Below are 13,208 nucleotides of genomic sequence, written 5' to 3' on the forward strand. Positions count from 1 at the left end.
GCCTGAACGCTCATCTGTCTGACTGAAATGGTTTCAGTTTAAATGTCACTGTGTCTCTCTTCTACGCAGCTTTGACTGTCATACAGTTTATGTCTTCCCGTTAGTGGCAGCAAAGGCCTGAATGGCCATCTGACGAATTCAATTCAATCAAAGTGAAACTGCTGCTTGGTACGCGAGTTGTCCAAAAGCGAACGCTGGGATTACCCAGGGAGGTGGTGAGTCAAACTGTCAAAGAAAAAAAGCAATTCAGCCACTGGCTTTCAGCCCACTCACACTTTGCCTATCCTGCTTTACACATCCCCAGGTACATCCTGTCTGCAGATAAGCAAAGCTCACAGATTATCTTTGCGTGAATCGGAATGCGTCCCATTTGTTTTATCAGCGACTGTGAGCTTGTGGATGCTCATTTGATTATGCTTGCTCTTGTTTATGATTGTAGCTGTGAATGCATTCCCAGGTGGATGTGTGTGTGCGTCTGTTTGCAAGTGTGTGCCAGAGCGAGAAGGTGATTCCCCTGACGGGCACGACAGATGGGGAGGGAGTGGATCTGCTCGTTCTCTCTGCCACCTGAGAGCCACGAGGGTATACAGAGGCGATGCCCGACGCTCAATCCGCTGACAGAGGTTGCTTTGTTTTGATTTAGTCGCTCGGCGCAGCACAACAGAAAAGTCAATTGACTATAATTAGAAAAGGATTATATTGTGGTTTCTGGTTTAATAGCAATTAGCAAACTACAAAACACTCAGACGCCAAGCGTTTCATTTTTAGTCAGTACTACAATTCATAAACTGCGGTAGGCTCTGTCAACTACAGATATTTATCTTGCTGTTACAGAGTTTATCTGTGTGTTATGGGTAATCTGTGTTCTCACACAGCCAGCAAACCTGACCATTTGAGTCAAGAACTTTTATTCAAGTTTATGTCAGAAGGCAGGCCCATTTTAGAAAGGGTTTTTTTATGTATCTAAAATGCACTTGATATGTTTGCACTGATACCTACTATAATGTGCGTCACGTCATCATTCTGTTTCTAATCAAAATGCAATTGAAATACATAATCTCAGTACCACACCTAAATATCAGTTCCACCCTTTTTAGTCAGAAGTAATGACGCAGAAGTAATAACGCCCTATATTTGACACATTTTAAGCTATTAGAAAGATTTCTAACCATTTCTTCCAAGTAGAGGAGTTTGAGCATCTCTGGATCTTGCTCACAAGTGAGGCAAGACTTGAGCAGTAGATTGACACGACACAACAATAACGCAGACTGTGTATCAGTCTGTTGCGGTGAAGAGCAGGAAGGCAAAGCTGCAGATTTACCAGATGATCTGCGTTCCTATCCTCACCTACTCTTGAGAAAGCTCATTTCTGCTGTGATCTCATTCTATCAGTCTGTACCTAAAGGGTGTCTAGGCTCTGCCTGAGAGACAGAGGAAAGAGCTTAGTCATTCAAGAGGGCCTCAGAGAGCCACTATTTGAAGGTGGTTCAGGCACCTAACCAGGTGTCTTCTAGGTGAGGTATTTTAGGCGTTTCTGCTACTGGGTATCTCTGCCTGGACTATTGCCCCTTATAAAACAGATGACGGCAGATCATGGATAGTTGGATGAATGGATGGATGGATTGATTGTTACAAAAACTACTATTTCTGTCACTAAAACAAATTTTAAAGTGTGATGCAGGCTAATGGACTCAGCTTTGAGTACAATAAAATCCAACCGAAAATGACCATTTTATGTCCTATTCACTATGTAACTATACCTTTAAAAACTAGTAGGAGGTGGGGTAACTTTCCCACTGTATGTAGTAAATTCAAACAATGTGATATCAAAAAGAGGAAGAACTTCAAAGCAACTAACAATACACACAGAATTAGAGAACTATAGAAATGGGGAAGCAGCAGTTGACAACTTTCTAATAATTATGATGCTAGTTAGCTCTTTGACGTAGCCAGATGCTATCACACAACTTTTACATTTTTTTGGGTACAAAGGAAACAAAAGTGTTCAGATCAATGTAAGTGTGTAGGAGTGCTCCCACACTAAACAATCAACAACGTGGCATCGTAGCAATGTGCAGTTAGGTTTCAAAAGAGAAGCACATCCATCTGTGGCACCCACCATCATACAGTCAAACCTGGATGATTCAGCTATATAGATAGTACAATCTCCAAAAATATTCAAACTTCTCCTACTTTTCCCTACCTTATTTAAAATTTCATTCAGCATTTTTTAACTATTTTAATTCAATGCGTTCAGCTGCTGTAGATGATTGGACCCTGAATTTCTCTGCTTCATATCTACCCTTTATCTACAGTATGAATGCTTTTATACAGTGCAGAGGAGCATGTTCCTGCCATTATCCCAAATGTCAAAATGAAATTTGGCTCTGCAAAGTGATGACAGTAATCAGCCAAAGTAAGTAAAGATATAGATCCATGCGTCAGTGCCCAAAGCCGCCCTCCGATTGTGACCGACTGAGTTATAAATCCTCAGAAAAACAATGGACCTAATAACACCATATCGGTTCCACATGTCAGAGTCTCTATGTTAATCTCTGATTTATATCAAATCTGTAATTCAAGCTTGTCAACTTCAAGTTCTGACCTGGGACCACCTGCATTTGGAGAATTAGCTAAAGAAATAAAAGCTTGGAAATGTCAGCAGCCTCCAGCTCTCATTCTAATGCATTTATTTAATCAACGTTAGATATGCGGTTACTCTCACTTTCCGATTGTAGACACAGGCTGTTAACATTTATTAGGTTGCAGCTCAAAGCTTGATTGTTTCCTACTCCTCAGCCAACAGAAGTCATTACATATGAATCTTTCACTTTTACTTCTTCTGTATCAGACTCAAAACCTGATTAGGATTCAGCAGACTTCTTCCAATTACTCCATCAACCAGGGTGGTGTTAGACAGTGAGAACATGCATAAAGCAAGAAAGAGATCATCAGTCATCAGGAACGCCGCTTTGAATCAAAGACACGACTCGTCAATGAGGCACAGCATGTTAACATGTAGCAGTTATGATAAAAGGCAAAAATCCAACACGGTGCAAGACACCACTCTTGGGGAAAATCGTTGACTGTTGCAATTTCAGGAATGTAAACTGTCAGACGATACGCTGACCCGCTGCCAGCAGACAAAAAAGAAAAGCTGGCCCAGAAAATGTGTTGCAGAACAAGGTTAATTCCACCATGTCCACATTTACTGTCTTGTCAAGACTGAGTGATTCCTCAACCCTCCACAACCCTACAGGGATGTTGCACCAGTTGAGAATGTGTTTGCATAGCACGCATAATGCACTGCCCAAACACACTGTTATTGTTCTCAAAGTGTAGTTTCCTTCATTTGCCACACTGAAAAAGCTGCATACACAGGAAACAGCATATGTAAGAATCATTAAGCACATGCAAAATGCAAAACTATCTAGCATGCGATTTCCTTTGTAAATGAAGTCTGGAGCTTGTTCATACAACACATGTGACCCTTGAGGTGCTTAGGTGGCAAATAGAATCAGGTTTGCTAACATAGCTCGTCTGGAAAGATGAGGAAACGCTCTGGATAGATTATTTTTGATCGTTTTCCAATGTTCTGGACATTCTTGACAGGTGGAAACCATGGGAACCTGACAAACATGTCAGTGCCAGTCAATAAGTGTACAGTTCATATGTACTATATATACAGAAGTCTCCTGAAAAACAACCATAAAAAAACCCCATCAACTCTGTACCTGTGGAAATGAGACACTGTGTTCCAGTGGAAAAGTAACACCAACCACCAACCAGGCTTTTCACTGTCAATATATCACAGTACCATTACACTAACAGATCCCATTGACGAAGTCTGACAGTTAATACAAGCCGCCAGCGTTGTACACAAAGCCATGCAAACTTTTTCTTACCTTGGTTGTCAGCTGCCTTCACTTCAGTGCCCTTTCTTTAGATTTGAATACAGCTTTTATCCCAACACAGGTCTTCGCAGACTCTGCAATCAGAAGAGACAATCTGTGATTCTTCGTGTCTTTGCCAACAAAAGCAAAACATTCACCAGGCCAAAAGTTCCAGGGAGTGAAAAGGCTTTCAGAGGAATCCTGTGAGCCAAATCCTACAGATAGCCACAACTCGAGCACAAGCAAATCCACATGGCCACTGAAGCATGCATGTACTGCTAAGTCAGGGATGACATGGGAGGAGTCTGGGAGTTCAAGAGAGGAAAATCCCCAAAGGAGGCGCAAGGTTTTCTTGTCTATCAAAACCAATTTTAGATCTTCATGTGACCAGCTTACCACTAAAAAGCTTAGCAGTCTAATCCTTCAACCAAATGAATTGTCTAACTCGAGGCTTTGGCCAAAGGCATCAAAGCGCCGTTATAGCATGAATGTTGCCGAACTTTCAAAGGGGCAGGTATATGGAGTATACAGCTCTCCAGTACACTATGCAGATATTCGCTTTACTGTCTGCTTGGCTTCATTACACTTTGTACAAAAAGACCTTTCAATATTAACACCTATTACTGTACATAAACGAAAGACCCCAGGCAATATTAACAGACATCTCGGCCAAATTAAATATTTTAATCAGTTGCATTAGAAAAACTGAATAATTACCACTCATGCTTCAACACATACTATCAAGGTACTTGCACACTCATGGCGATGCTGATGAACGCCAAGTAAAAAGCAAGCTGAGAGAGAGCACACACGCTAGGCATACCTGCACTTTTTCTAAAGGCTATAAGCATAATAGAGCTGGTCTTTACAGTGGGGCAAAAAAGTATTTAGTCAGCCACCGATTGTGCAAGTTCCCCCACGTAAAATGATGACAGAGGTCAGTAATTTGCACCAGAGGTACACTTCAACTGTGAGAGACAGAATGTGAAAGAAAAATCCATGAATCCACATGGTAGGATTTGTAAAGAATTTATTCATGAATCAGGGTGGAAAATAAGTATTTGGTCAATAACAAAAATACAACCCAATATTTTGTAACATAACCTTTGTTGGCAATAACAGAGGTCAAACGTTTACTATAGGTCTTTACCAGGTTTGCACACACAGTAGCTGGTATTTTGGCCCATTCCTCCATGCAGATCTTCTCGAGAGCAGTGATGTTTTGGGGCTGTCGCCAAGCAACACGGACTTTCAACTCCCGCCACAGATTTTCTATGGGGTTGAGGTCTGGAGACTGGCTAGGCCACTCCAGGACTTTCAAATGCTTCTTACGGAGCCACTCCTTTGTTGCCCGGGCGGTGTGTTTTGGATCATTGTCATGTTGGAAGACCCAGCCTCGTTTCATCTTCAAAGTTCTCACTGATGGAAGGAGGTTTTGGCTCAAAATCTCACGATACATGGCCCCATTCATTCTGTCCTTAACACGGATCAGTCGTCCTGTCCCCTTGGCAGAAAAACAGCCCCATAGCATGATGTTTCCACCCCCATGCTTCACAGTAGGTATGGTGTTCTTGGGATGCAACTCAGTATTCTTCTTCCTCCAAACACGACGAGTTGAGTTTATACCAAAAAGTTCTACTTTGGTTTCATCTGACCACATGACATTCTCCCAATCCTCTGCTGTATCATCCATGTGCTCTCTGGCAAACTTCAGACGGGCCTGGACATGCACTGGCTTCAGCAGCGGAACACGTCTGGCACTGCGGGATTTGATTCCCTGCCGTTGTAGTGTGTTACTGATGGTGACCTTTGTTACTTTGGTCCCAGCTCTCTGCAGGTCATTCACCAGGTCCCCCCGTGTGGTTCTGGGATCTTTGCTCACCGTTCTCATGATCATTTTGACCCCACGGGATGAGATCTTGCGTGGAGCCCCAGATCGAGGGAGATTATCAGTGGTCTTGTATGTCTTCCATTTTCTGATGATTGCTCCCACAGTTGATTTTTTCACACCAAGCTGCTTGCCTATTGTAGATTCACTCTTCCCAGTCTGGTGCAGGTCTACAATACTTTTCCTGGTGTCCTTCGAAAGCTCTTTGGTCTTGGCCATGGCGGAGTTTGGAGTCTGACTGTTTGAGGCTGTGGACAGGTGTCTTTTATACAGATGATGAGTTCAAACAGGTGCCATTCATACAGGTAACGAGTGGGGGACAGAAAAGCGTCTTACAGAAGACGTTACAGGTCTGTGAGAGCCAGAGATTTTCCTTGTTTGAGGTGACCAAATACTTATTTTCCACCCTGATTTACGAATAAATTCTTTACAAATCCTACCATGTGAATTCATGGATTTTTTTTTCACATTCTGTCTCTCACAGTTGAAGTGTACCTCTGGTGCAAATTACTGACCTCTGTCATCATTTTAAGTGGGGGAACTTGCACAATCGGTGGCTGACTAAATACTTTTTTGCCCCACTGTATATATGACCACTAAAGTAAATTATATTTAACATTGAGTTGTTTTATTCTGAACAGGCCCTTTATATCAGATCAACTGAAGTGATCTGGTAGAAGCAAATTAAATAATGTTTTGTGTGTGTTTGTGTTTCGGACAACACTAACTCAGTCTGATAAAAACGCCAACTCAAAATGGCTCGATTTTATTTAGCTTATTTTTTGATCGTGAAAAAGGGGGATTGAAATTATTAATTAATACATACAGGCAGTGAATGCAAGAGTATGGGGACGAACAACCACAGATAATTGAGCCCCGCAATAGCTCAGCTAGGCATGCCAGTAAATTTATGCTCACAATAGTTTCACGCACGCTCTAATCATGTATAGCCACGGCCTACCTCTCCCCATAGGCGATGCGTACAACTGTGCTGACCTCTGTATCCTCGCTCTGCATGACTTCATGCTTTCAGCTATTTAACTCCCTCCAACTCTCCAGCCTCCCACTCTATTAGCATTTAATTGTATATAAACTGCAAAAATGTTTAACACATGCCCATGTTCATAAGATCCTGTATCTCACACCCTGTGGGAGGTGGGGGGTGCAGAGGTTGGTGCCCACATTAATGTGTACTGTGTGAAAATAGAAACAAGCACAAAAAAAGTCTGTTTTACAGCATCACATGAGCGGGGCTACAGGCTAAGATGAATGCATGTGAGTTTCTGAAATTGAAGACAATAGTTCAACCAGAATGTAGTCAGAAAATATGCCAATGACATGGCAAGTTTCACAACTCCTACAAGAAGGCAAAAGGTTGGGCCTTCCTGGGGATTTATGCACAACTACATGTAGGGACGACACAGCCCGCTACTATTGTCAATGAGCTGTCCGGTACTGTCAGTTCCTCTTGTTTGATTTCCAGCCAGAAAATATCAGTCATCCTCTTTTTACAAGGATGCAGGATATGTTATAGGCTCTGCAAAGATTCACCTCAGAAATCTAAATCTGGTGGATTGTACAGCAACATTGATCCTGTGTGAGTTTGAAGTCTTCTTGTCATTGTTTTAATGGCGCCGAACCAACGCATTGCCTTTTTCCTACTGTTCTTCCAATAACGATGTCCTTTTTTAATGACTATTCTGTTCTGATGACATGTTCAAAGTTGGCGTGTCATATCTTTTGTCTTTCCAGTGACGTTGATGGCTTGATTTCTTCCAAGATTGATTTGTTGGTCCTTCTGGTGGCTGTCTATGGTTTTAATAAAATCCTTCTACAGCACCACGTACAATTTGTCGACTGTCCTGTTTTCCCCAGGAAAACTTTCCCCAACTATAGGTCCCCATGGAGAAAAAAAAAAAAAAGTGAAAATCAATGTTTTCATCGGCTAAGAAATGTCCTTAGATTTGAAGACCTTATCCAATGAGTTCGTCGTTGCCTTGCCCACTGCGATTCTCCTTTGACTTCCAAGGTAAATGAGGCCTCAGAATCATCATTGATCACAGCAAAAAGTTAAAAATAAGTAAGTATAATAGTAGTAACAATAATCTGAATACAGCTAATGTCAACAGTGCAAAACATCAGGATCCTTTTTAAGGACGCTACTGTTACGTACACACAAATACGTTCACATGCTTATATGTCAAGAGAATAACAAAGTCCGGAAAACAGATGCCTCCCGAGCGTAGTTAACAATGTGACATGTAAAGAAATACGTTCAAAGCTCTGACTGAGATATCCACACACAACTGAACACACTTGGTATCTTTACATCATAATCTTCTGTTTGGCATACTAGATATATTTCCATAGCTTGTATCATTATCTGATGACTTTCAGTCGCAGACGCACATCACCGCTGACACTTTTCCTCTTGACCTGACAGGCAGCACACATAAAATCATATCTTGCACTGAAAAGATAATGATGAAGTTATTCATTAAAAGACAGCTTGTTGGCGGCACAATCAACGGGAATGAGAAACAGAAATGGTGGCCTTTGGGTGTTAGATGTTGTCTCACAGCTGTTGCTGCTTCACAAATTAAAATATAAAGATATGCAGAGGCTACGTGGATTGATTATTCTCATTTTCATTTTATGCTGGGAACACACAAAAAACCACGGTGACAGCTAATAACTTAAAAGGTACTTTTGGCTACACTTTTTTCCCCAAAGGGTCGCTACAGCAGATTGATCTGGGTGTTTTCCTTATTGTCCAGGTTTGTGATGCAACCCACCCCCAATCTATCAGGGCTTGGGAACAGCATTAGTGTCTCCTTCCAGTGGTAGCCAATAAAATAATGGACCTAAAAACTTACACAAGACCTCACCACACCTAATCTCAGTGAACTAATTTCAGAAGCAGTTTGTTAGTGCTACCTAATGCTTGTAAAGCAGGGAGGTCTATTAAAAGGCCTTTAATTTTTAACAGAATGAACCAGAGAGGCCAAGCCTTACTACTCATGGACTGATCAAACGAAAAAAAAAAAAAGGATTGTACCATCATCCAATCACGCACAACTTCACACCGGATCTCTTCGATAAATTAGCTCTAAGTTGAAGAAATGTACGTTTCTGCAACCAATACTCTTCATTTGATAAGAGTGATCGAGTTTGGCAGCCATGCATTTGATTGTTCAGTTAACCCATATGCTAACCCAGCTCTTAGGACTTGGGGAGGGATAAATATGCATCCTCACAGGTGGCAGAGAGAAGAGGTAAACCTGACAGGAAACCTACATTATAAAATCTATTTAAAAGAGAAATAAGCTGGTGTTTGTAGTTAATGATACTTTATTTTGTGCCGTACACTAGTGCTGGTATGCAAGAAGGGTCCAGACGTACCAAGCTTTAACTTATTAACAACGCTAGCAGTCATTGCAGCAAACTCTTCAGCGGCGTCTTACTCCCCATGCGACATTTTCCATAATGCACCGTGCTGAGCTCACCAAAAATCATAAAGGATCAATCAGACTCCAAAACAGACTTAAAGCAATGAGCTGCGTTCAGGATCAACATGTTAAACATATTAGAGAATTAACAGCTATTTTTAGAGTTTTTATTAGAGTGTAGACTGGAAATCAGGGAGAGGGTAGGGGGCACACACACTGTACCCTTTACCATATAGTCAAACTGCTGAACCAGGTGAGCTACACCAGCACCCTGCTAAGCTATAGCTTGATGTAAATCAAAATGTAAACGTTATTCACGCACTTGTAGGCTCATCCAACCAAGATCTCACTCTGTGAGTCTCGTTCCCTTACAAGTTCTCTTGCTACATGTAAGGAGACAGCACCTCTCCAGATTTTTGTTTTGCTATATGAAAACCCGGTGCTTTATTCTGAAAGAGTTGGAACACAAAAAGAAGATGCTATTCGGAAAGAAAATCCACAGAGCTTGAAGCTCATTGGATAACGCCTAAGTGCTAAACAAAACAAAGGACTTACATGGAGTAACGCATACTAGGAAGGCTTTATTGCACTGGAGTATTAGACAGCTCATTTCTTTATCAGCATTGATTAATCTATTTTGATAGCCAACAACCGGCTTTAGCAGTTGCACCTTTATTGCACTACTATTGTTGTGGTGTTTAAACACGGGCATAAAAATATCACCCGAGCCAAACATCATTACTTGAGTAATTTGTCTGAGCAAATAAAAGATAAGAAGGGAGCAGAGATTACAAATGGCAGTATATGAGCTTCTCATTAATATTCCTGCCTCCGATCGTGATGCACAAAAAGAACAGGTGATACAAAGAGGAGTAAAAATGCTCTTTTTCTAACTTGTCAGCCTGAGAGAGACTGACTTGTTTCCTCAACAGCATAACATGTCTTCACATGAGCTTCATTCTTGTGACATGCTTTGGTGCACAGCGACACACAGCCACACCGAGAGGTCAATGTCTGATTTAAAGGTTCAGCAGATGTTCACAACAGATTACATATGCGGCAGTTTTAAAAGCATTAAATAATATCAGCTGTTCCTTGAGGCTTTTTCCCTTCTTTCTTTTTTTTTTTCCCTTCTTTCTTGAGTCTCACCACATAATGAATACAACACAAGCCCCCTTCATCCCAGATGCTTGTTTGGGAGATGTTTGGAAGATGATATAGCAAATATAACTGGATTTGGGGCAGAGTTTCCATATTTTAGCAGTGACTACAACTGATGCTTTTAGGATGAGTAAACCCAGTGATACTATGCTAGGATGTTTTTGTTGAATCTGCAAATGTGAGAGATTTGGTGGCATTTCTGTCTACACTTAGCCACTTTATTAGGTGCACCTTGAGTCACATAATGATATAATATTTTCAGCATAATATCTCCTGTAGCCTCAGTCTCTTACTCTTAGCTGTTAGAAGTAGCACCTGGTGTGGACAACATGTCGGGTATTCAGGATGCTCGGTTCGCTTCGGTTGCAGAAGAGCATATTTGAGCTGCTGTTGCCTGTCAGCATGAAGCAGTCTGACCATTTTCCACTAACCGCTGATATCAACAAGGCAGTTTCATCCAGAAAACTTCAATTTACTGCATATTTTCTCTTTTGAAACTGCAGTAAATCAGCAGTTTCAGAAATACTAAGATCAGTCCATCTGGCAACCATGCAACATTCAAAGTCACATAATTAATTTTTACTCCCAATTCTAAGAACTTCTGTTTAAGATTCAGCAGGTCATCTTGACCATGTCTACATGCCTGAATGCGTTGAGTTGCTGCCAAGTGACTGGCTCATAAGAAATTTGTGTTAACAAGGAGATGAACAGATGTCACTAATGAAGTTCCCAATGAGTGTATGCAAAGGTAAGTACTCAGAACAGTAATGGGGATTGTAGGAATTCCTCTCCCAGTTCTATGACAATGTATGCTGGCTGTGTCCAGATGATGGCTCCACCCACCCAGGTAATAAGCTGTTTGTCCCTCTGCCTTCTCGAAGACAGTCTAGGACCAAAAAAACAAGAATCAGACTGAGGGCCATCTTCTTCCCCAGAGCTCACACCTCATGCCTACAAAGACAGGGACATGCACTTTACAACATGTAACTGCAATGCTACCTACTGTTTATGTTTCCCTATTGGGTTTATTTATTTAATGGGTTTCTGTCTGTGTGTTCAATATCAGCTGTTTAAAGATGATAACTACCTCACAGAATTTCATTATGTGACTGAATAATGACAAAGAATCTTTAAAACCTTGGATAAACCCAGTGATATATACAGTAACAACTAGGAAGCTCTGACCCTGATTATTGTTAGAATTTTTATTTTATTTTATTTTCCAGAAGAAAAGCAAAATGGCTCATGTTAAAAAAAATTTAAAAAAAAAAAAAGTGTCACACAACATCAAGAAAACTCGATTCACTTTTGCCCTGACTGAAAAATAAAATGCCATTACTTTCTGCTCTTCAATCAGAAGTCCATCAGAAAAGCAGGTGATGGAAAAGGGAGCGAGTACGAGTCTGTTTGTTTGCTCTGCAATCATTCTGAGACCGCATAAAAGGATATTTACTAACAGGCTGTTACGTTTTCTTGCAAAGCTGTTTCAGCTTTAAGTATCATTCCATTTTCTCGTCATGAGCTTTTCAGTCTTCGAGTTTAAAATAAAAAAAAAAAATCAGTATGCCGGTCCTGCAAACCAATATTTTGCAAGCACAGTGTGATGCTTATCTTCACAATAATAAAAGAAGATGACAGCTTCTGTGAGGACTGTTAATCCTTTTAGATAAATCTCAGCTTTAGTACCAAGCCATTTATCCAAAGCTTGACATTTTAAAATGCATCAAGTTCTTCCACATGAAAATAGAACAGGACGGCGCACTGAAGGGAAGACTACTGTTCCCAATGATCAATTTGTAACCATGGAAACAGTAAATGGCCAGTCAAAATCAACCACACTCACACATTGCATGTCAATGTAAATGCACAATATGGAGGCCGCTTTGCCTACAAGCCGGTAGCCCTTTTTTTTTTTAAGTAAAAAAACAAAAACAAACAGCTATAATAAAGACATTTAATGCAAATGCATGAAGTGCTGCACACTGCTGTATGCTGAGTATGAAGAAAGCAAGCAACAGTTATTTTCAGTTTTTAAAAAAAACTGCAAACATTTTATTGCATTTTATTGGCAAAATAATTAACTAGAATAAAGAGAAAATAACTGACCCTGTGCTCCTTACAGCACACATATGAATAAACGTTATTGTTTCCTTTCGGGGATTTCCTGTTAAAATGAATTCTGAGGGGACCCAGGCTGCTGTTTTGGAAAGCTGCTGTCATGCATTTATAACTAATGCTTCCTAAAAGAAGTCGGCTAAATGCTGTCAATGCCAGAGAATAGCCTCAAAAGGAAATGTTGCAGGCTCTCCCTCTTTGCCAAACCACCCGCTGAATCACGTCCATGTGTTTGCACAGTATGCAAATCACGCAGAGTTACTTAAATGTAAATTAGAGTGAATGCATGCCTCCATCTGTGTGTGTGTGTGTGCATTCAAGAGCCCCTCTTTCCAAACCCGTTGACCCGGTCTAACATCAGCATCTATAGAACTCCACACATGCATCTGATGGTCCTTTATTTTGACTTTGTTGCAATATTTATTCCGCTAACGCTCATTCCAGCTCTAATCCGATTCATTGTTCCTCCGCGGCTCTGTCTACAGAGTTAAGTCAATTCCACATGGAATTAATCCAGTGTGCTTTACTTTTGGAACACTCTGTTGGTTTGCGTAGTTTAAAAGCTTAGCTGTTACGTATGGGCTTGAACACGCACTCTCACTCACAAACACACAGTGCTGTAACAGAGCCAATGAGGAGATTGATCAGCTGGGTTGCGTCCAAATTAAAGGCAGTCCTCTGCAGCCATGCCAGGCATAATAA

At 41.0% G+C, this 13,208-nt stretch overlaps 1 protein-coding gene across 1 annotated transcript in view; it reads right to left on the reverse strand.

Moving 5' to 3' along the window:
- Positions 1-13,208, reverse strand: part of thrab (thyroid hormone receptor alpha b) — a 172,296-nt gene that overhangs the window by 142,410 nt on the left and 16,678 nt on the right. Inside the window, exon 2 of the mRNA XM_085416969.1 lies at positions 3,906-3,988. The gene's annotated coding sequence lies outside the window, so the exon portion shown is untranslated. The remainder of the gene's footprint in view (positions 1-3,905; positions 3,989-13,208) is intronic.

This window comes from Rhamphochromis longiceps, linkage group LG8 (genome assembly GCF_057381845.1).
Source record: "Rhamphochromis longiceps isolate RC_006_pf linkage group LG8, R_longiceps_female_GT1.1, whole genome shotgun sequence".
Taxonomy (NCBI): domain Eukaryota; kingdom Metazoa; phylum Chordata; class Actinopteri; order Cichliformes; family Cichlidae; genus Rhamphochromis; species Rhamphochromis longiceps.